The 22,758-nt window shown below is 38.7% G+C and overlaps 1 protein-coding gene across 1 annotated transcript in view; it reads left to right on the top strand.

Annotated features, from left to right (window-relative positions):
• Positions 1 to 9,212: 9,212 nt before the first annotated feature.
• The window catches only part of c8b (complement component 8, beta polypeptide), a 54,577-nt gene continuing 41,031 nt past the window's right edge, over positions 9,213 to 22,758 (top strand). The window contains exon 1 of the mRNA XM_058395193.1: positions 9,213 to 9,435. The gene's annotated coding sequence lies outside the window, so the exon portion shown is untranslated. The remainder of the gene's footprint in view (positions 9,436 to 22,758) is intronic.

The raw sequence follows: 22,758 nt of genomic DNA, 5'->3' as shown, positions 1-22,758 counted from the left end.
TTGAGTAACAGAACATGCATGATGCATGAGATAAACATTTTGACACCTTTCAGGAAATTTGATGCATTTTGGTCATAACATTACCTATGCACTCCATTAATCTTGGAAGCAAAATGTGGACTGAAATTTGCATTTGAATCTGTAAAGGCAGTGAGGAGCTCTGAGCTTCTTGTTGTGCATGTCATAGAGCAACCCTGAATCCTGAACATCATGAACCTTCTAAGAGTATCTTCATTTCCTGAGGCAGAGCCTGAGGAGCAAATCTCTCATCCTTACTTATTTCTACCTAGAGACAATTTTCTGGTTTTGGATCTCTGAAGCTATGGACTGTGATGTCAAATGAAGGTAACATCATCTGGGAATCTGAATGAAGCAAAAAATTCATGATATATTTTAGTTAAGAGGAACTAGACAGGGGTACAGCTAGTTAGAAAGCTATTCATTTAACAGTATTGCTGGAGTATAACCACATAACTGAGAATGTGGCTGTGTTTTTATACAACAGTTCTATAAACAAGAAATGAATATAGATTAAATGACCTCTCGGACATAATATGACCAAATGTTCTGGATATTGTTGCTCCCTTAGATGAATCAGATCCTAAATAAGCCACACTCATTAGCTCACATTGATTTGTACATTCCTATTAAACATCGCTTCTTCTAAGCTTTCATAGGTTTATGTCAAAAATCCCTGTAAAGTATCGTGTGCCATGTCACCTAATGATGTCACTAAGACTACTGTAGAATCAATATCAAACTAGGAAGTGGATTATTCCTTGGTGTACACAGACGAGCGGAGTAATACATACAGTGGAATCTTGCAGTGTGGTTACAGGAAATATACAGCACTCTTGGAAGGCTGCTCGACCAATCAGATTAGTGGACCGGAACTAAGTGTAGTTTAATAGCTGAGCAACAATGGAGACTAGAACAGGAACCGAAAGAAAACCAAAGCATATGCCTCAATTTAGTTACATAATTGACTCATTTGTACAGTTTCCCTAAGATGTTCCACAACACACCTTCTAGTTTGTCCTACTGAGGCTTCTCTTGTGTACAATTGTACAAAACAATGTTTTTGTTTCAAAGCTATTTTGTACTTGTCTTAACAGTCTTTATTGTTGCACCATGTCCCATGCCCTTATATTTATTTTCCTGTTATGTGATGTATTACAATATACTCTCACCATCCACTTTATTAGGTACATTTATGCAGTTAGCTAATCAGCCAATCAGCATTGCAGCACAAAAAAATCATGCAGATGCAGATAAAGGTCAAGAGCCTTAGGTATTGTTCACATAACAACAGAAAAGAAGAATTTTAATGTGATCTCTGTGACTCAATTAGCTACAACGGCAGAAGATTACATCAGATTACATTCCTGTCAGCCAAGCTTAGGACTCTGAGGTTATCATGATGACAGACACTGGACAAACTGGGTGTTACTAATAAAGTGCATCTGAAATGTAACAAATAGTGAGGATCTATTCCCCTATAACCACTGAATCATTCATTCAAATCTAATATAAAAATCCCAAAAAAAAACAAACAAACCGCCAAACGGACTCCCTCTTAAACAAACAAACAAACAAACAAAAATCTCGAAGCTCTATGATGGGAAGTGCAAAACTCACCACACATTTAGGTCAGTGTTGAGATCCAAGACAGAAAAAAAAACCCACACAGTAAAATGTCACTTCTGTTTTTCCTCTAAGCTCACGCTGGGGATCTTTTCAGATTCCTGTAATTGCCTTTGCATCGCTTTGTCATTTATATGCATGAGAGTGTATGGTTTGAGAGTCTGTCTGCATCATTACCATCGAGTACCTCTGTTTCCTTTGGGAGCTGGGTCAAAAGCCAACCGTGTGTCCAGGTCAAAGTTCAACCCTTATTCATCAATAACGATTTCACAGCCGGCGTTACAGCCTCGGATGATTCATTCGGACGATCCGGAAAGCTGGAGCTGGAGATTGGCTTTTTCCATTCGTATTTAGATGTGATTATTGACCAACTGTTTAGAAACAGTCCATCGCAATCACAGACCCGGGAATTCATTATTTTCTTGCCGTTTGCCAGGAAGCTGTTGGCTGTATTCGCCGAATCGTTCAGCACTGGCAGCTTGCTTTGTTTATGCTGTCATTTTTCATGTGATCACAACTGAAGACAATTCACTGCCAGCTGGTGAAGGATGTGTGAAGGTTGTTTTGTGGACGCTGTGTGTTTGTCGTGTGTCTCCAGAGGTGGGTTAGAACAAGTAAACAGATTTTTTTTTTTTTTTTAAATGACTTAATCTGTATGCTAAATTATATTTTAATGAAAGTGCCCTAAAAATATTCTAAATGGCCTTTTATTTCACTTCTCTGCTTCAGTAGATGATAATTAGATATTTAATCGGCAGCCGCAGACTCAGAACATTGTTTTTTGTCCATGTTTCACATATGAATTAAATTAATAAGGCATAATAATTAGTTGTTTTCTTTTGCACCAGAGCAGCTGAACTCTTTTAACTTTTAGTTTTTTCACCTCTAACATTAGAGGATAAATTAATGATGAGATTAAGGAGGTGGATAAGCGCTCCTTTCACAAAGCCACCATGGGATATTAAAAGGAATTCTCAACACAGATGTCAAGAAAATATGTTTAAAAAACAAGGTTTATATATTTCTGTGTAGTCTCTTGCCTTGAACCCGGATCCACAGTGGTCCTTATCAGTTGAACAAACTTTATTTATTCATTTATTTATTTAAATTTTGTTTGTTAGTTTGGCCATTGCTTTTCAGTTTTCATTACTTCAGGAAGGAAACACAGGTGAAGTTACTCTCACCACCACTGAGGTGATTATTTTCCTGTAACTGCCTAATGTTCCTCTTATAGAACACAATTTTTCAGCTGTTATAATTTTCATTTTCTTCTTTTTTTGTGCAAATGATACTTAACTGGGAATTGTCCTTGAGAAGCTGCCTATTGATCACACTGTTTTTAAAACTTAAATTAAAATGTGTCTTTTATTTTAGAAATAAATCTTATTTTCCTCAGTGTTAAAGAAAGTATTTGGTATCTGCAACATTTTTGACCATATTTGCTTATATGTTGAATAAGCACACACCAGTGCATTATTTACAAAAAAAATAATTAGACAACGTTCACAAATTTGTGCATCCACCCAGTTTGCACCTGACACTAATCCCAACCCTAACTCCAACCCCAAACCTGAAACCTAACACCAACCATAAAACCACAGCCCTACCTCCAACCCCAATACACCAAACCCAACCCTAACCCCAAAATCCCAACCCTAACTCTAATCCAAAACACCCCAAACCCAACCCTACCTCCAATCCCTACACCCAAAAACCCCAAACCCAACCCTATCTCCAACCCTAACACCCCCAAACACAACCCTAACTCCTACCCCAAAACCAACACCCAGCCCTAACTCCAACCCAAAACCCCAACCCTAATTCCAAGCCCAATACCCCAAACCCAACAGTAACCCCAAACCCAACCCTAACTCCAAACCAATCCCCGTAAAACTCCAACGACATCCTCAACCCCAATCCCAACCCAAACTCCAAAACCCTCAAACATATCCTCAACCCCAAAACCCCAACACAAAAACACCAACCTTAACCTCAACTCCAAAACACCAACCCTAAAATCTCAACCCCAACCACCAAACCTAAAACCCCAAACAACAATCACCAACATCAACCACTAAACCCCAATCCCAAGCACTCTCACATCTCACCCTAGCACAGTTACTAGAAATTGCCTTTTTTTTTAGAAAGTTGTTACACTCGTCCCCTCAACAAGACATGACATACTGCAAAAAGAATCTAAGATGATTGTTTTTCAAAATATCTTCAGCTCAGTGAACACCTATTCACAAGGAAAATTGAAGGAGTGTTTACGAATGTGCAAAGCTTATTATTTTATTTTATTTTTTTTAACACATTGCTCTATGGCCATGCTGAATCAATTTGCTGTGACAGTCCACACTGCTACGACCTCGTACTGAGCTCCTGATATATACTTTTGTGATTTATAAGCATGAAGAACACACTCGAGTGAGACTGACAGGCAGAGTGTTGGGGGTGCAGATTAAATCTGCTGGCTACAATAAACAGTGTGTGTGTGTGAGTGTGTGTGTGTGTGTGTGTGTGTGTGTCTCTGTGTGTTATGTAGCAGGCAAAAGGATTCATGAGGGACCATGTGGGGAAACTCCTGGATTAGCAGCCAATACAATGTGAGCCACATGGCAATCAACATGACTGTATAAAAATGAAATTTCTAAAGAAATCGAAACATAAAAATATACTAAATATATAACGTATAAAACATATACATATAGAAATATATGTAAATGGACCCCAAAATTCCCAGAAACCCAATGTAGATATTTCTCCTTGCAACTTCTTTATGATCCAAGAATTAAAAATGAGACTTGAGGGGAAAAAAGATTCACATTGTGTGTGTGTGTGTGTGTGTGTGTGTGTGTGTGTGTGTGTGTGGGCACATAGTCAGGATGCTTTCCCACAGATGCCTAAGCACTTCAGGAAAAACGGCTGATTAACAGTCTGTCCAGAGGGAACATGGTCTTAATAAAAAAAAGTCTGATAATGTCATCATTATTGTCCTGAGGTGTGCTTTCACCTGACCTACTTTTTGTTTTTCTTGTAGTGGTCTTGAGGTGGTCACTCTAGAATAGTCACAGCATTTTTACCGAACAACAACAAAGAATTTCACACAAAACAAAATTTCACACAAATTCTTTGCTCTATAAAATCAGCAATGGGGAATGAAGAACAAGAATCCCCAAGTCGCCAAAACCTTAGGACACCACACACATCCACAAAGTATGATGTCACTCGGGAGACTACATTGACCCTACAACGATCTACATTCAGTGTGTGTGAAACACTCGAATTCTGGGAATTTCCTGGAACGCCTGTTAAGTAACTGTAAAAAAATGTAACCTCCTACAACCTGGCGTCTTCATACGTGGACATCACATTTTTGGTTGTGTGCACCATAATACTTAATTGTAACTGGAACCTGTTGTACACAAAAGAAGTGGCTTCATGTTCAAAGATAATATCTGGTTATTATATTTGTTGGTTCCTCCTAATCCCAAATAGGTAGAAGAAATCTAAAATGCAAGCTCAGGTCTTCGGAGGATAAAACAGAAACCCGGTTGTATTTCTGCATGAAAATTGAATAGCTGTAAATTACTGATGAACTTGCAAATTATTTTTGCAAAGATCTGAATCTCTGCGGCTAGAATTGATCCTTTATGTACGGAACAACAGTTCAGTCATCCTGTTACTGCAAAACGCAGACTTACTATTCTGAACTGTTTAATTCCTCATATTCCACAGATATTTCTCATTCATTACAGCTTTTTTAAACAACACATCCGACATTTCATTCATTTATAGCTCTGTGAAAGCTAGTTAGTTCTCACAGTTCTCATTTTCTCTCGCAAACTTATTAAAACATCAACAACAAAAAAGTGAGAACTCTTCCATCCTGTTGTTTGCCTGTTTCCAAAGTGCTGACACTGGAGACTCCTTCCATAAATGATAAGAAACATCTCCTGACTGAAAATGTCACCACAGCAACAAATATGTCTTTCTTAATCAGTATATGGAACATCCGCCATACAATCCCTTGTTAAAAACACTTTATCGTTAGCCTTAGGCTACTAAAAATACTGTGGCAAGATGGAACCGCCAAAGCAAGAGAGGAAGACAATGAAATTCTCATGCAGTTCTTCATGTGATACTTCAGTTTTATTTCACATATACAACCGTAACACAGTAGGACATGCAGTGAAATGCTTTTCCACTGTCAGGGTCATAAATATAGAGTCAGTAAGAATAAGGAGATATAAATATACTAAGAAATATAGAAACATAGATGGACTTTCTATGAAATGACAATGAAGACAACATGGAAGATGTGTAGAAAAGTGAAGAAAGTATATGGAAAAATGTTTCGGAAGGACGTATACTCGCAGTGTAGATCTAGTGCTTAATATTGCGTAAGAAACAAACTCCTGTGAATTTGTAAAAATGAACTGGAACATCACAAATCTCACAGCCTTTTGATGTAATCTGTACCAGAACAGGATATGAGGCACCAGCAGAGCGGGATTATCCCCTGAAATGAAGAAAAATCTCCCTAATCAGATTAAATCAGATAAACATCAGAAGAAAACCAGGACATGTTGTGCTATTTCGTAGATTTTATTAATGCCTTTAATTTAATATATGCACATAGGTTGTTGTGAAGATTGCAGATTAAAATCTCTTCTATCTTCATTTCCCATAAACATATATCTGTAACATCATCGCAGCACTCCAAATCATGGAATCAATCCCAATTAACTTCCAGACATCCTGGAATGTGAAAAGCAATTTTTGCCCCAATTTTTCCCTTTTGAAATGTTTTGGAATCAGCAGCTACATAAATGTACAGCCGGATTGTTTTCCCATCAGACGGGATCAGTCTTCAGAGAAATCACCATTCACACATCATTATGAGAACAGTGTGTTAAGAAGGACAGTTCATTCCTTTCTCTCTTTCATTTCTCAATGCAGGATAAGCCTCATGTGGATCGCCATAGCATCTCCCCAGCGTGACTCCCCACGCATTTTAATTCTGCCTCATAGCCCCGCCCCTTAGACTCATTTCAACGCCCCTTTCTGTGGAAGACTAAAAAGGTCAAAAGGATCAAAATACGCCCTGTTTCATTGTAATGTGGAAAAAGAGACGAGGTCCAAATAAAAAAAAAAAATGCATAGAAAACATGTCAAATTGGCATAAATCATGCTGCAAGGTGACGTGAAAAAACGTAAAGTAAAAAAAAATAAAAGTGTCAAACGCTTCAATGTGATGTGTAATAAAAGTGTTAAATAGACACCTCAAAGTGAGCTATAAAAAAAAAACTTGTCAACTTGATGTGCAAAGAAAGTGACACATGACACATAAACATCATGGGAAGTGGGAATAAAGAGGCATGTGTTATTAAAGGTGTCAGTATCTCTGGGTGTGGAGGAAAAACCTTTCTGATGTACTCACATTTCATTTCTATAACATTTTTTATTTCTTCTTCTTCTTCTTCTTCTTCCTATTATTATTATTATTATTATTACATGTATATTAAATTCTTTTATTTATTTATTTTAATTTCAAATAATGCAGCTACTGTGCAATAGTTGTCAAAAATGCATGATCTAACCATATCCTAATAATACAATACATAATATTTGATTTAATTTATTTTCATTATATTTCATATTTCTATATGTGTTTGGGGAACTGTGATAAATTAACATAATTCTTATACAGAAGAATGTAAGACAGAAATTTGACACAAAACGAAAATCCTTGAAGATGGGAAATATAACAACTAACAATATTTTTTTCTTAATGGTTAAAAAAATAATGTATTGATTTCATTAATTAGAATTTTTATGTGGCACTTTGTGGTATAATTATTGGAAAGGTGACATTTTATTTTACACCTCTCCATTCTTTTTTTTACACTGGCCTCATTAACTACACTGTGTTAGATTGCAGACAATGCTTCCTGGGTCTTGTGTCCTGAGTTAAGGATTTTTCACTCACATGTGTCAGAGAACAGTAAACTCCTTAGACATGCATCACAAAACCTTTAAAAAATTCGTATTATAAAAGATGTCATAATTGCACAGCGTGTTATGGTACGCCATAAATAGTTTTATAATTAGTGCTGGTAGATTTCTACAAAAGATTTATTCTTTGAACCCAATTAAAGCTCCTTGGTTAAATCTCATGTTCATTGTGGGGATGTCTGAATTATGTCTCTGTGTGTGAGACAGTGTTTTTGATGTAGCTATTGTGACACCAAAGGCAATTTTAATGGCACAATCAGTTAATGTGGAGTAAGATGAATGATTAGAACTCAAGAGCAGAAATATGAGCTCTTCTTCTTATTCTACAGTTTGTTCATGATTGTGGTCTTTTCTATCTATCTATCTATCTATCTATCTATCTATCTATCTATCTATCTATCTATATATATATATATATATATATATATATATATATATATATATATAAATCATCTTGTCCACTTATCTGCCAGATTAAGATGGTTTGGACATGTTCAGGGAACGTGAGTATATTGGCAGGAGATGTTGGACATGGAGCTGCCAGGCAGGAGGCAAAGAGGAAGGCCAATGAGGAGGTATATGGATGTAATAAATGAGGATATGAAGCTAGTGGGTGCAAGTGTTGAGGATACAGAAGATAGGGATAGGTGGAGAGAGATGATTCGCTGTGGTGAAAAGCTGAAAGAAGAAGAAGAAGAAAATCTTGTCCACTTATCTGATTGGTTAAACAGCATTTCAATAGTGCTTCTATTTCCTATAATAACACTCAGCCGTTTGACTGTGTGTATTACTTTGTTGGTCTGCATTCTCTTAGTAAATGTTCACTTCTAGTTAGAAATCACTACTACAATGGTGTTACCATGAGTGACATAATCAAGGACATGGCAACCAATATTTTACAGAAATGTAACTTTTTATTTAAAATACAGAAGCTTGTTGAAGTTGAAGATGAAGAAGAAGAAGAAGAAGAAGAAGAAGGGACACCAATTTTACCAGAAGCACCTTTAACAGGAATGTACGTATCCATAGTTAGCTGCTATGCCTTAAGTGATTGAGGCTTATTTACAATTTTATATTTATATTGTCAATACCTGTCCATATTGTGCCTGAAATGTCACTTAGCCAATATATAATCGTGAATCGCAATGCGAATGAAAATTGAGAGATTTGTGAAGGACACAAACAAAGTATTAAGCAAATGTAATTAGATAGATGATAAATAGATAGAGATAGATAGATACTTTATTCATCCCAAAGGGAAATTCACAAATTAATTAGTAAATAGGAGATGGGGGCGGGGTTATTGGTGGTAGTTTTCAGTAGATGGTCAACTAGAATTATTTCATTATGAACGATAAATAGTTGCTCTTAAAACAAACAAACACACTCATAATGTACGCTTCGTTTTCTATTTACTTTGATATGGACATATTTTGTAGTGTTTATGGGTCGTATGGCCCTCCATACTGTTCGCCTCGTTATCGCATCAAACCGCTGCAGCGTTGCCAAGAGACGCTGTGAGCCGCGCGTGCCGGGTTTTCAAACCTTCAGTCTCGAGGAAGGCGCAAACTGTCACTGAGCCACTTGAGAACGGTGAAGATGTACATACCATTTCTGTCGGAAATCTAAATAAACAAAGATATATATTGGTTTATCGGGGAGATATGGACGGATTATGGAAATAACTTTCAAATGAATCCATAGGATGAGTTAATAAACGGAAAACGGAGTTATATTTTTTGGGGGAGAAGGAAAAGTGATGCTGATGCTGAGGTGAGTAAAAGCTACAGGTATGGCACTATCTCAGAAAAAGCAACGACGTCTGCAGTGTTTTCTTCTGTTTTATGCTGTTTCTGCTTATACCATTTTGTCAAGCTTGATATTAAAGTTTCATAACCGAGGTACGTGTTTGATAACAAGAGCTGAACGGCTTTAATGTGATTTTATAACGTCATTTTCTTGCTATCAGCTCTTTAAGGACGTGATAGAAATGGTGAAAGATCTCGTCTGGTTGTATTTGTGTGTGAAGTACATCAGCTCTATTCTATTTTTTACAGTATTACAAAATATTTCGAAACACATCAGAGAGATCGATTAGATGTTGTCCATCATCTTTGTCATCAGAAATCATGTGACTTCAGATGCTCCAATTTGAACTGAGGACCAACAACAGGGATGCTCAATGATAGAGCCGACTCAGATGGGAGAAACCGGCATGGATAGAGTATATGCTTGAAGAACCTTCAGGGATATAATGGCAGGTTTTGTGTACATTGACATTGACTAAACATAAAAATTTGCCTGGAAAATATCATCTAAGTCCCTTATCAGAGTCAGAGTCTATGGTATCAGAGTCAGTGGTGTATCCGGAGTCTATCCTGGGAACACATGTGTGAGGCAGGAATACACCCTGGATGGAACACCAGTCAATAAGAGGGCATCTCGTGCACACACACACACACACACACACATACACACACACACACACAGCATAGCGATACTGTGAGTTTAGAGAAAAGCTGTAAACCAGGAGGAACCATTTCAGAAGTTTCAGAAGGAACCATACAGCAATGAGACGGTGTTAGAATTACACGATACAGCCAAAAGTACACTGATCAGCCATAACATTGTGAGCAGTGAAAGGTGAAGTGAATAACACTGATGATCTCCTCATCATGGCACCTGTTAGTGGGTGGGATATATTAGACAGCAAGTGAACATTTTGTCCTCAAAGTTGATGTGTTAGAAGCAGGAAAAATGGGCAAGTGTAAGGATTTGAGCGAGTTTGACCAAAAGGGCCAAATTGTGATGGCTAGACGACTGGATCACTGGATCTCCAAAACTGCAGCTCTTGTGGGGTGTTCCCGGTCTGCAGTGGTCAGTATCTCTCAAAAGTGGTCCAAGGAAGGAACAGTGGTGAACCGGAGACAGGGTCATGGGCGGCCGAGGCTCATTGATGGATGTGGGGAGCGAATCCAATAGACGAACTACTGTTGCTCGAATTGCTGTAGAAGTTAAAGCTGGTTCCGATAGAAAGGTGTCAGAATACATAGTGCATGATAGGCTGTTTTGGCAGCAAAAGAGGGACCAGCACAATTTCAGGCAGGTGGTCATAATATTATGCCTGACTGGTGTATGTTGATACCTGACCATCACATGCATTTAGTTTTTTCTCAAACTCTTGGAAGCACTGAATTTTCTAGAATATCTTTGTATGCTGTAGCGTTACAATTTCCCTTCACTGGATCTAAGAGGCTCCCAAACCTGTTCCAGCATGACAAAGTGAGCTCCATGAAGACATGGTTTGCCCAAGTTGGAGTGGAAGAACTTGAGAGTTCATTGACATGATCCGAAACATCCCAGATCTCTAAATCTGACATTAGTACCTGATCTCATTAATGCTCAAATCCCCATAGCCAGTGGAACTAGTGGAAAGCCTTCCCAGAAGAGTGGAGCTTATTATAACAGCAAAGCGGAATAAATTGGGAATTCGATGTTCAGCAAGCACATATTGGTGGCTATATAGTGTATAACAAATCCAGTTTCAGGCCAGTATTCAACACCAGTCCATCATCCTACCCTAACCACAGGTTCCTAACCCTCTACAACTGGTTAGCTAATTTGCAGCCCTTCCTGAGCTGAAGTAGGAGTGTTAGAGGACAGGGGACACTCCAGGACCAGGGTTGGGAACCTGTCTTCTACAGTAGCAAACAACAAATCCAAACAGTTTGCTTGAATATTTGTATAGACTAAACCTCTAGTCCAGTGTATTGAATTCCTAGTTGGAGTTAGTTCCTGTTTACTGTTTGAAGCGCAAAAATGGAGGGATTTTATTTTGTCATTTTTGCCAATTTCAAATTAAATGTTTATGAGGAACAAAAAGAAATATAACTACACACCAACTTATGAGACAGGCTATGTGCAATTTACATGTTAGTGTGGATGTAGGGTTTAAACATACTTTAGGGGAAGTTTACAATGCTGTCATGTGATGGCTGGTTATATCAGTACTTCTTTAGCATGAAATCCAGCACAGTTAGATCAGGTTCCTGCTCTAATGACCTACTAATCTGGTTTATTAGAATCAAAATGAGCTATTTTTATTCAGCAATTAAAAAAAAAAAAACAGTGCAAGGAGTTCCCTGTTTTGCAGAAAATTAAAACCCAGTACAGTACAGTACAACAGTGCAATTACATCACAGGACAAAAGTGCAGTGAATAATATGGCAGGTAAAATGGTGTACAACACCAAATAATGCTTCAGTAACAAAACAACCAGATGTGTTTATGGAAATCACTGAAGAATTCATGCTCATACTCATACTGATGTTAAGCTCATGCAGGTTAGGAGACATTTTACACCTCAGTATGACTTCAAATGTCAAATCTACTGTTTAAACATCGTTAGTGTGGTGGTCGCTCGGAGGATAAATGTTCAAAGCTGGTGATCAGAAGGTTGTAAATTGAAATCCCAAGTCTGCTATAAAGCCACTGTTGCCTCGAAACTCATCTGCATGCTAGGATTGTCCTCTTGGATGAAAGCATCTGGCCAGCGAATGCTTCAACCACTGTGGAATGCTCGATTCTGATTGGTCAGAAGGTATTGGTTAATTTTCAGTAACAGTTTATATATGGTGTTTGTTTTGACACAGTGTGGTTTCTATAGTAACAGCTCACTCAAAGGGTAGGCAGATGTGTCCCCGATCGCAGATGCGTCCCCAATCACATAATCATGCCATTTTGTAGCATAAATAGTGTGAGTAGTGTGTTCACTCCGAAAATTCCAAGAAGATGAAGTGCACTTCACGTACCCAGCTAATGCACTTATTCAACCCAGAAAAAAACAAGTGTGGTATATCGGAACACTTCATGCACTCAACAGTCGCAGCTTTGCTTACAGAGCAGATGAGCTACAAGGCTTTGAGTCTAGACTCTTCTCTCTTCTCGTAATAGAAATGTCTTAAATGAACCCATATTGTGTGATATTTTTTCAACAGTTTAAAAATTCACTGTATTCTAAATGCTTAAGCTAGCAGCGTCGCATTATGTCCGTTTGATGACATTTGCTATCGACTGGGTAACGGCTTCTGCTTCCAGTTAGTAAAAAAGGGTTAGCATTCCATTTGAGACAATTCAACCCGAGTAACATTCATATACAAGACACTAGAGCACATAGAGTATAATGTCTACATCATTTGGGATGTAGCTTATGTTGATCAGGTCAGGTTTATTCAGCGTTTGTGGAAGGAGTCTCTAGTGCTAGAGCTTTGAAACAGTCGGAGATGTTCAGAAGAGTAAAATGGAATTGCTGCTCTATGAAGATAATCAACTTCAGGGTGGTAAGAGCAACTCCGCTTCATCACATCATCCTGTCTTCCTGTATCAGCACAGCCTGGAGTCTTTTAATCTTTACATATCACTCGCCCTTGCCTGTGACTGATGTGTCTCCAGTAACAAAGGGATGACACACTTAATCAGCTCCATCACCATGTTCTATTGAATAAATGACACACTGACGTTAATGTAGTTAGAGCTGATGATTGAGGGAAAGTTGAACTGACAAATAAGGGCTTTTGTGAGCCATTTGAAATGAGGGTAGGAGGAAGAAGGTGTCTAAATCTCTGCTAAAGTTGCTTTCCAAGGATTTAAGATGATAACTTCCGTTATTCATTCTTATGTGAGTGAACAGTCTGGGGAAAATATATTAGGTTGTTTTTGAAGAATTTTGGATTTCATTTTAAATAACCTTCATAATTTAAAGTATTTATATGTGTTTGTTGAACATTTCATTCCAGATTTATTCCCATCTCTTTGCTGTTATAATAAGCTTCATTCTTCTGGGAAGTCATTAGGTGTTGGATCATACAGCTACAAGAGCAGACGTGAGATCAGACACTAAAGTTAGGTGAGGAGGTCTGAGGTCAGTGGGGCTGAGGTCAAGTTCTTCCACCCTAGACTTAACACACCATGGAGCTTGCTTTGTGCACACGTGTATTGTCATGCTGGAACAGGTTTGAGCCTCTTAGTTCTAGTGAAGGGAAATTGATAATGAGACATTCTAGAAAATTCTGTGCTTCCAGCTTTGTGGCAACAGTTTAGGGAAGAAACATATGAGTGTACAGGTCAGGTAGGATGGAAGAAAGCCTGTAGTAAAGAACAGTGTGTTAAATTCATGCATGGTCTTTTGCTTTTCTTTAATTAAGTAACAGCAAACTATAAATGTAGTAATAATCCCTTAACCAGAACCTTACTGATGATATTAAGGAAAGCAAATTATAAGTATTTTGATTGTTCTGTACATGCCACTGAACAATTTCCATCAAAACAGTTAAACACAAACCTAACTGGGCAATTAAAAAAGGATTTTCTCCTCTTCTCACAGCTTTATAGAGTAGGGTTGATATTTGCATTGAGTCCCCCATAGGCAATTATCATGAAATTAGATTTTTTTTTTTACCAGAACCTGTGTAAAAACCCACCCTACTTCCTAAGCTTTTCTGTCTAGAAGATAAATGGCGTCTGCATAATGTGAAGACAAAGAAGTTGGAACAGAAAGACACAGCGTCTGATATATATATTTTTTGCTTTCTCCGTCCAAATCAACCAATTAAGAATAGCTTTAGAAGTAGCATCTTCTGTGCAGCGGTCCAAGTGTGTAGTGCACTTCATTTCCTTATTGCAATCTCTTTGATTTTTTTGCATCAAAGATTAGGATTGTCGAAGCGATAAACTCAGAGTGCCTCGTGAGCGGAAATCCACTTTCCCAACCATACGGCGGAGAAGAGCAAGAGCGCGTCGTGCATTAATTCTTCTCTTCCCCCCTGAGGCTTCTCAGAAACGGCACAGAATTCAGAGAACTTGGCTCACGACGTCTGGCACCGGATCGAGGCTCTGCAGCACAGAGGGACCTTCGAATACGACACTCTTACCTGCGAGCTATTCCAATGCAGGAATATCAATTCGCGTTCCACTTAGATCTTCAGAAACGTCACAACAGAGGCTGGACACGCCGGACTAATGAATCATTAAAGACACCGCTTGGCCGAGAGTCTGACACGACGCCATATGACTGCCTCTCGGGCTTTTGCAATTCTGGTGCAATATGAGAGAGAAAAGAGAGAAGAGTTAGTGTAGTTTGCTTTGACTTTGGCAGCTGCTTGCTTTGTGAATTACAAGGTTAGGAAGCGAAGACGGATTTGAATGAAACAATCATTCGTGGACACTGAAATGAACAGGCAGATTTTGTTACCGGACAGAAATGAATAATTTGTCTAGAACTTGACACTCTGAAGTGTTTCATTCCTCTTATACCACAGCGATTGGCTAACTATTCCATGTATGTCGCACGTTTTTTCCATTTAGAGTTGCATTTAAGGTGTTGCAAGTCATGAGTAAAATGTTTGCCGATACACGGAATACTGTGACAAAGTTATGTTTTTGTCAGGTAAAATTTTTATAATTAATCATCCAGTTTGTGTCTTGTGACAGGATCCTGTAGGAAAAGCAAAACAGCTGCACAGCTCCACTGAAGAACGATCTTTCATCTAACATCTTTAATTTTATCGGCTGCATGAAGTGTAGAGTCGATTAAAACTTATGATTCTCATCCATTTGTGGACTCCAAATTGGCTGCCTCTGTATCTTATATAAGCACCATTATGCCCCTCTGTACATCATAAAATTAACTGTCCATGTTCATAAAATATCTCAAGGTAATAGCTTAAGAGTTCGGTTCAGCCGTTCTGTTGTGTTTATGAGAACGTAAAGACAGAATGGCTTTTGGCGCAGGCTCGTACAAAACATGATCTTTTATATTCGTGAATTAAAGTGCTATGATTACGCTATATTAATCCCACACTAGATGTTTCTTCATGTTAACGGCTGGTCCTAGAATGTTTGTAGTTCATGTCGGTTCAGTCATGTGCACTTGAGAAGATGAGCATTATGACAGCTGGCTCGATATTTATGTTTATGAAACTGCATGTCAGATTTACTATATAGCAATTATTTTAATCTAAAACAAACCTTTCAGGTCTTCACATCAAACTCTTAAGTACCAGTTAGGAGAAAAAATTCACAGAGCTCGAGTATGACCTTGTTATTATTTGCATAGTTTGAATTTGCATATTCAATAACAATTATAATAGTTCCTAAAATTAGTCATGTTGTTAGAGGAAGACAATCATGATTGTGGTGCGATGAGGTGGAGTTACTGCTACTAGCCTGAAGTTGATTCTTATAACAGCGTGTTTTATTCTTCTCATTCTACAGCAAACATAGCTTTTACTTTTGCTCCGCTCGCTCTCTCTTGATGTTCATAATACGCCACTTGTCATGTTACTGGGACACAGAATGCTTTCTGACTGTTAAAACCACAAAACCACTGATTCCTTCCAGAAATCTTAAAAAAAAAAAAAAACACCTCCTTACAGAAATCTTCACCGTGATCAATGATGATATTTGTTTTTCTTTATTAAATAGCAGCTTTTAATCTGTATAATATTAGTCCAGGTTTATGTGGAGCGTTTGTAATGCAAGTCCCTTTGAACAAGCTGTCGCTATAGAAACGATATACAACATATTACGACGATTTTAAGAGCTGCCATTATAGAGAATGACCAATCAGAAGCCAGAAATCAGCACCTGAGTGGTGTAAATATATTTAGTGCAAAATACTTCATCCAGAATCCATTATTTATTAACCATAATGCTTTGTATCTACAATCTTTGTTGTGACCTAAGTGACGGAATTATGACGTGGTATGAGGTGGAGCACTAGTGCACAGGGTTTGAGATCTTCTTTTGTAGATAAAGGTTAGTTAAAGGTCTGCTGGCTCAGTGGTAACGAGCGCAGTTAAGCCTGGAGGGAGTTGCCAAGTTTAAATAAAGGTTAAATGCTGCATTTATTCATTGCTCCCTGAAGAAAGTGCTCAGTAATGGAAATCCACACTGGACCACGCCCCTTTCCGAGCGTTCAACTCCAGAAGACAAATGACCCCATAAATCACATAAGCCAGCGCGCTTCTAAACAGCTATTAGAAGGCGCTCAAACAGAACGTCTTACTCATTCATTTATTCATACGATGATTAAAACGGACCAAGCCCCCGAGTCAGAGGTCTGATTTACAGCAAACATATGCAGCCTTAACAGCAAAGGATAAAAAAAATAATAATAATATCAGGTGACATGAGCTTCACGTTGGCAGCAGATCAAATGGACTTTGCAGAAATAATAAAATAATATTTTTTAAATATTCTAAAAATTGTGTTACAGACTCAGACTGGTAATTAACACTGTACTATACTATAAAAGCTAACAGCTCAAATATGCTACAATATTCAACACACTCTAGAATATTCAATACACTTCCTGTAATGTTCTTGAATATTCAGCAAACTTACCGTTAGGTTCTAGAATATTCCGTTAGGATCTGGAATATTTACTAAGCTTACATTAAAATTCATGAATATTCAGCACACTTCCAGTTAGGATCTAGAATATTCCGTTAGGATCTAGCATAGCTAGCTTACATTAAAATTTTGAATATTCAGCATTCTACGACTTTCTAGACTCTACAAGATACTAGATCCTACTGGTTCTAGGGATTTCAACATACGTCCAGCTGGGTTCTAGAATATTCCATTCTAAAATATTTAACAAGCTTACATTAAAATTCAGGAATATTCAGCATTCTAGTTTCTAGATTCTATGAGATACTAGGTTCTACTGGTTCTAGGGTTTTTAACACGCTTGAAGTTAGGTTCTAGAATATTCCTTGAGGATCTAGAATATTCAACAAGCTTATATTAAACTTCATGAATATTCAGCATTCTACTAGTTTCTACACACTACCAGATAATACATTCTACTGGTTCTAGGGTTTTCAACACACTTTCAGTTAGGCTCTAGAATATTCCGCTAGGAAATTCATGAATAATCAACATTCTACTAGTTTCTAGTGTCTGCCAGGTACTAGATTCTACTGGTTCTGGGGATTTCAACATACTTCCAGTTAGGTTCTAGAATACTCCGTTCTAAAAATATTTAACAAGCTAACATTGAAATTCATGAATATTCATCACACTTCCAGTTACGTTCTAGAACATTCCGTTCCATTCCGGTCTAGAGTATTTAACAAGCTTACATTAAAATTCCGAATATTCAGAATTCTAGGAGTATCTAGATCCTATTAGATACTAGATTCTGCTGGTTCTCGGGTTTTCCACACTACCAGTTAGGTTCTAGAGTATTCAACACACTTCCTGTAATGTTCTAGATTACTCAGTGCACTTCCAAGTGTGCACAAGTTGATTATTCAGTACATGTCAGTGAGCTTGGAAAAATAATCAAGATTCTTCTAGATCTGCTTCTGGAATATTCAACACACTTCCATTTTTTAACCTTTTAGCTTGTAGAATGTATATTTGATGTTCTTCTTTCTACTAAAACAAAAGGAAAACGGTTTGCTCTGAGATATTAATATAATTTGATACTGGCGAGTGAGTGAGATGCGCTGTGTTAGGGTGAGTTAACATGTCCTATGACTTAATCACCTGGTGTTTGAGCAGAAAATTTCACTTCTGTATGGCAGCTCTTCACTTCCCTAAACCTAATGGGTTATTGTGAAATCGAGTGTTCCTGAATAACAAGCCAAAGATTGCAGTAAAGACAGTGCAGAGAGATGGATTTCCTCTCCACAGGGACTCACCGCACGATCAGCAGCTCCAAGGTCATTATTTTCATTATTAACTGCGCTGATGGAGGAGCACACGGAGACACCAGCAGCACGCTGCCCATCATGTAATCAGTCTGGTGTGACCTGAATGCGCAAGCATGCCGTGCAAATCTTAATTACACTCAAACAAGGCTTTTTAAACGGCCGATTTTCATTCGGTGTGAAACATTATCACGTGCAAGCGTGTAACCCAATCTCTGAAATTACCTTCCATGCTTATACCTCCGACCTCAAGCCTTTATCAGCATACACCTCAGATTCATAATATTAGACTACACAATTATTTGAACAAGAAAAGCCATCATTCACATCAGAGCAAAACATTCCTCAATCAGGTTTCACGCAAAGCAGCGTAAAGCACACTGAGGAGCTCTGTCTCTCTTTCAAACACTGCAACAAATGGCGAGTTCGAATACTGAATCAAGTCCAAATAATCCAATATTTCCTATTGAACATTACAAGAAACCAAATCTTAGATATTCCTAGACATATTTGACTATTTTCAAGCTGTAAATATTCTTATACTCCTGGCAGACAAGTTTCCTTCTTTCTAGAAATGAATGCTTAAAATGAGCAAAACTATCAAACAAGAACATATATAGATTACATTTTTAATCTCATTATAAGAAACACTAGATACATTGCCATTGTCCATCTAAAATCAAAAAACTCTGACCTTACATTCAAAATTATTTAATAATCTAAAACATCCAGAAGATCTTTTGTTTAGTTTAAGGACACTGTAATAATAATGTTCTTGATATTAGCAGTGATTAATGGTATTGAGTTGGACATGCACCAATCAGGCATAACATTATGAACACCTACATAATATGGTGTCAAAACAGCCCTGACCCGTCCTGCACTGTGTATTCTGACACCTTTCTATCAGAACCAGCATAAACTTCTTCAGCAATTGGATCAACAGTAGCTCGTCTGTTGGATCGGATCACACGGGCCAGCCTTCACTCCCCACGTGCATCAATGAGCCTTGACCGCCCATGACCCTGTCGCCGGTTCACCACTGTTCCTTCCTTGGACCACTTTTGATAGATACTGACCACTGCAGACCGGGAACACCCCACAAGAGCTGCAGTTTTGGAGATGCTCTGATCCAGTCGTCTAGCCATCACAATTTGGCCCTTCATCAAACTCGCTCAAATCCTTACGTTTGTCCATTTTTCCTGCTTCTAACACATCAACTTTGAGGACAAAATGTTCACTTGCTGCCTAATATATCCCACCCACTAACAGGTGCCATGATGAGGAGATCATCAGTGTTATTCACTTCACTTGCCACTGGTCATAATGTTATGCCTGATCGGTGTAAGTATGAGATTTGAAATAGAGGGATAGGTTTTTACTGCAGAATGATGTGAGTGCCAGTTTGTTAGTCAGGAGTTAGCATGCGTGAGTCACACTGCTGTCACATGGGACACTTCTTGCTAACATATGGCTAGCATATTGCTTCCAGTCATGTTTAGTGATAAAACATCAACAATGTCAAAAATGAGTCAGAACAGGTTTCAATGTGAGCTCTTAAAAAACAAAAGAGCTTCTTTTCTCTAATGAGAAATAAGTCGTGGAGACGTTAATGCAAATGCTGAGTGCAAACTAAAACTCCCAGAATGCAATGCAGTTATACGATACTTAGTTACACTAGAGACTCGGCTTTGGGCAGTTAGCTACCGATGGGATACCGATGGGTGACGGTGTTGGCTGTGGTGTTAGCATGAATGTTGAAGCTTTGGAAGGTGATATGGATTTGAGAAAGGTGGACAGACTAAAAGGGCTGTTCACACACGCACACGCACACGCACACAGATCACGTGTTAATTATCAAATTGATAAGGCAAGAGGTTCAGGGTGAATTTCTTTTCCTGTACAAAAGAAAGTGGCTCATGTAAGCATATTTCAGCAAGTACACTCTATGTGGTGTGTCAGCAAATTAACAATAGCTGCAAAATGCCACATTACTGCTTTATGGATCTGAAATCAATATAAAGTCTGTATTATTTTTTTAAGGAAAAAAATAAGGTCTCTTTGTTCTGAAGGTTATATAATTGCTACAGAAATCAGGTGAATAGACAGTCAAGATATTTAATTAGGTAGTCTATGTGTGTGTGTGTGTGTGTGTGTGTGTGTGTTTGTGTGTGTGTGTGTTTGTGTGTGTGTGTGTGTGTGTGTTTGTGTGTGTGTGTTAGAGCTCTTTCCTTTCAGCTTTTTTTTTTCTCTCCAGCTGAAGCCTCTCTTTCTTTCAGTGGCTTCAGCTCTTGATTACACTCACAAAACAAGATTATCAGTACTTTTTTTGATGGGGCCATATACATGCGAGTCATGATACAACTGGTATAAAGGGAGAGGAGAGGAGAGGAGAGGAGAGAAAAGGAGAGGAGAGAAAAGGAGAGGAGAATATAGAAGGAGAGGGAGAGAGAAGGGAGGAGAGGAGAGGAGTGATAAAGAGAGGGAGAGTAGAGATAGATATAATAGTAAATACAATGTAGATAACCAACATAATAGACAAACAGAGTCGAAAAGAAGAGAGGAGAGGTAAACAGTTGAGAGGAGAGGAGAGGAGAAATAAAGAGAGAGAGAGAGGAAAAGAGGGATAAAGAGAGGGAGAGGAGAAGAGAGATAAAGAGGGGGAGAGGAAAAGAGAAATAAAGATAGAGGCAGGAGAAGAGAGATAAAGAGAAGAGAGGAATGGAGAGGAGAGATAAAGAGAAGAGAGGAATGGAGAGGAGAGATAAAGAGAAGAGAGCAATGGAGAGGATAGATAAAGAGAGAAAAGGAGAGGAGAGATAAAGAGAGGGAGAGGAGAACAGTGATAAGGAGAGGAGAGATAAAAAGAGGAGTGGAGAAGAGAGATAAAGAGAGGGAGAGGAGAGGAGTGATAAAGAGAGGAGTGGAGAGGAGAGATAAAGAGAGGGAGAGGAGAAGACATAAAGAGAGGGAGAGGAGAAGAGAAATAAAGAGAGGGGCAGGAGAGGAGAGATAAAGAGAAGAGAGGAATGTAGAGCAGAGATAAAGAGAGAAAAGTAGAGGAGAGGAGAGGAGAGATAAAGAGAGGAATGGAGAGGAGAGATAAAGTTAGGAGAAGAGAGATAAATAGGAAGAATATATGAGGAGAATAAGAGAGAGGTAGAGGTAGAGTGAGGTTGTGTTGAGGTAGAGGTAGAGTGAGGTTGTGTTGAGGTAGAGGTTGTGTTGAGGTAGAGTGAGGTTGTGTTAAGGTAGAGTGAGGCTGTGTTGCGGTAGAGGTAGTGTGAGGTTGTGTTGAGGTAGAGGCAGAGGTTGTGTTGAGGTAGAGGTAGAGTGAGGTTGTGTTGAAGCAGAGGTAGAGTGAGGTTATGTTGAGGTAGAGGTAGAGGTTGTGTTGAGGTAGAGGTAGAGTGAGGTTGTGTTAAGATAGAGTGAGGCTGTGTTGAGGTAGAGGTAGCGTGAGGTTGTGTTGAGGTAGAGGCAGAGGTTGTGTTGAGGTAGAGGTAGAGTGATGTGTTGAGGTAGAGGTAGAGTGAGGTTGTGTTGAGGTAGAGGTTGAGGCAGAGGTAGAGGTTGTGTTGAGGTAGAGGTTGTGTTAAGGTTGAGGTAGAGGTTGTGTTGAGGTAGAGGTAGAGGTTGTGTTGAGGTAGAGGTTGTGTTAAGGTAGAGGTAGAGGTTGTGTTGAGGTAGAGGTAGAGGTTGTGTTGAGGTACAGGTAGAGGTTGTGTTAAGGTAGAGGTAGAGGTTGTGTTGAGGTAGAGGTAGAGGTTGTGTTGAGGTAGAGGTAGAGGTTGTGTTGAGGTAGAGGTAGAGGTTGTGTTGAGGTAGAGGTAGAGGTTGTGTTAAGGTAGAGGTAGAGGTTGTGTAGAGGTAGAGGTTGTGTTGAGGTAGAGGTTGTGTTAAGGTAGAGGTTGTGTTGAGGTAGAGGTAGAGGTTGTGTTAAGGTAGAGGTAGAGGTTGTGTTAAGGTAGAGGTAGAGGTTGTGTTAAGGTAGAGGTAGAGGTTGTGTTAAGGTAGAGGTAGAGGTTGTGTTGAGGTAGAGGTAGAGGTTGTGTTGAGGTAGAGGTAGAGGTTGTGTTAAGGTAGAGGTAGAGGTTGTGTTGAGGTAGAGGTTGTGTTAAGGTAGAGGTAGAGGTTGTGTTGAGGTAGAGGTAGAGGTTGTGTTGAGGTAGAGGTAGAGGTTGTGTTAAGGTAGAGGTTGTGTTAAGGTAGAGGTAGAGGTTGTGTTAAGGTAGAGGTAGAGGTTGTGTTGAGGTAGAGGTTGTGTTAAGGTAGAGGTAGAGGTTGTGTTGAGGTAGAGGTAGAGTTGAGGTAGAGGTTGTGTTGAGGTAGAGGTAGAGGTTGTGTTGAGGTAGAGGTTGTGTTAAGGTAGAGGTAG

The sequence above is a fragment of the Hemibagrus wyckioides genome, linkage group LG07 (genome assembly GCF_019097595.1).
Source record: "Hemibagrus wyckioides isolate EC202008001 linkage group LG07, SWU_Hwy_1.0, whole genome shotgun sequence".
Classification (NCBI taxonomy): domain Eukaryota; kingdom Metazoa; phylum Chordata; class Actinopteri; order Siluriformes; family Bagridae; genus Hemibagrus; species Hemibagrus wyckioides.
Note: the sequence above shows the minus strand (reverse complement) of the source record. Positions and strands in the feature narration are given on the sequence as shown.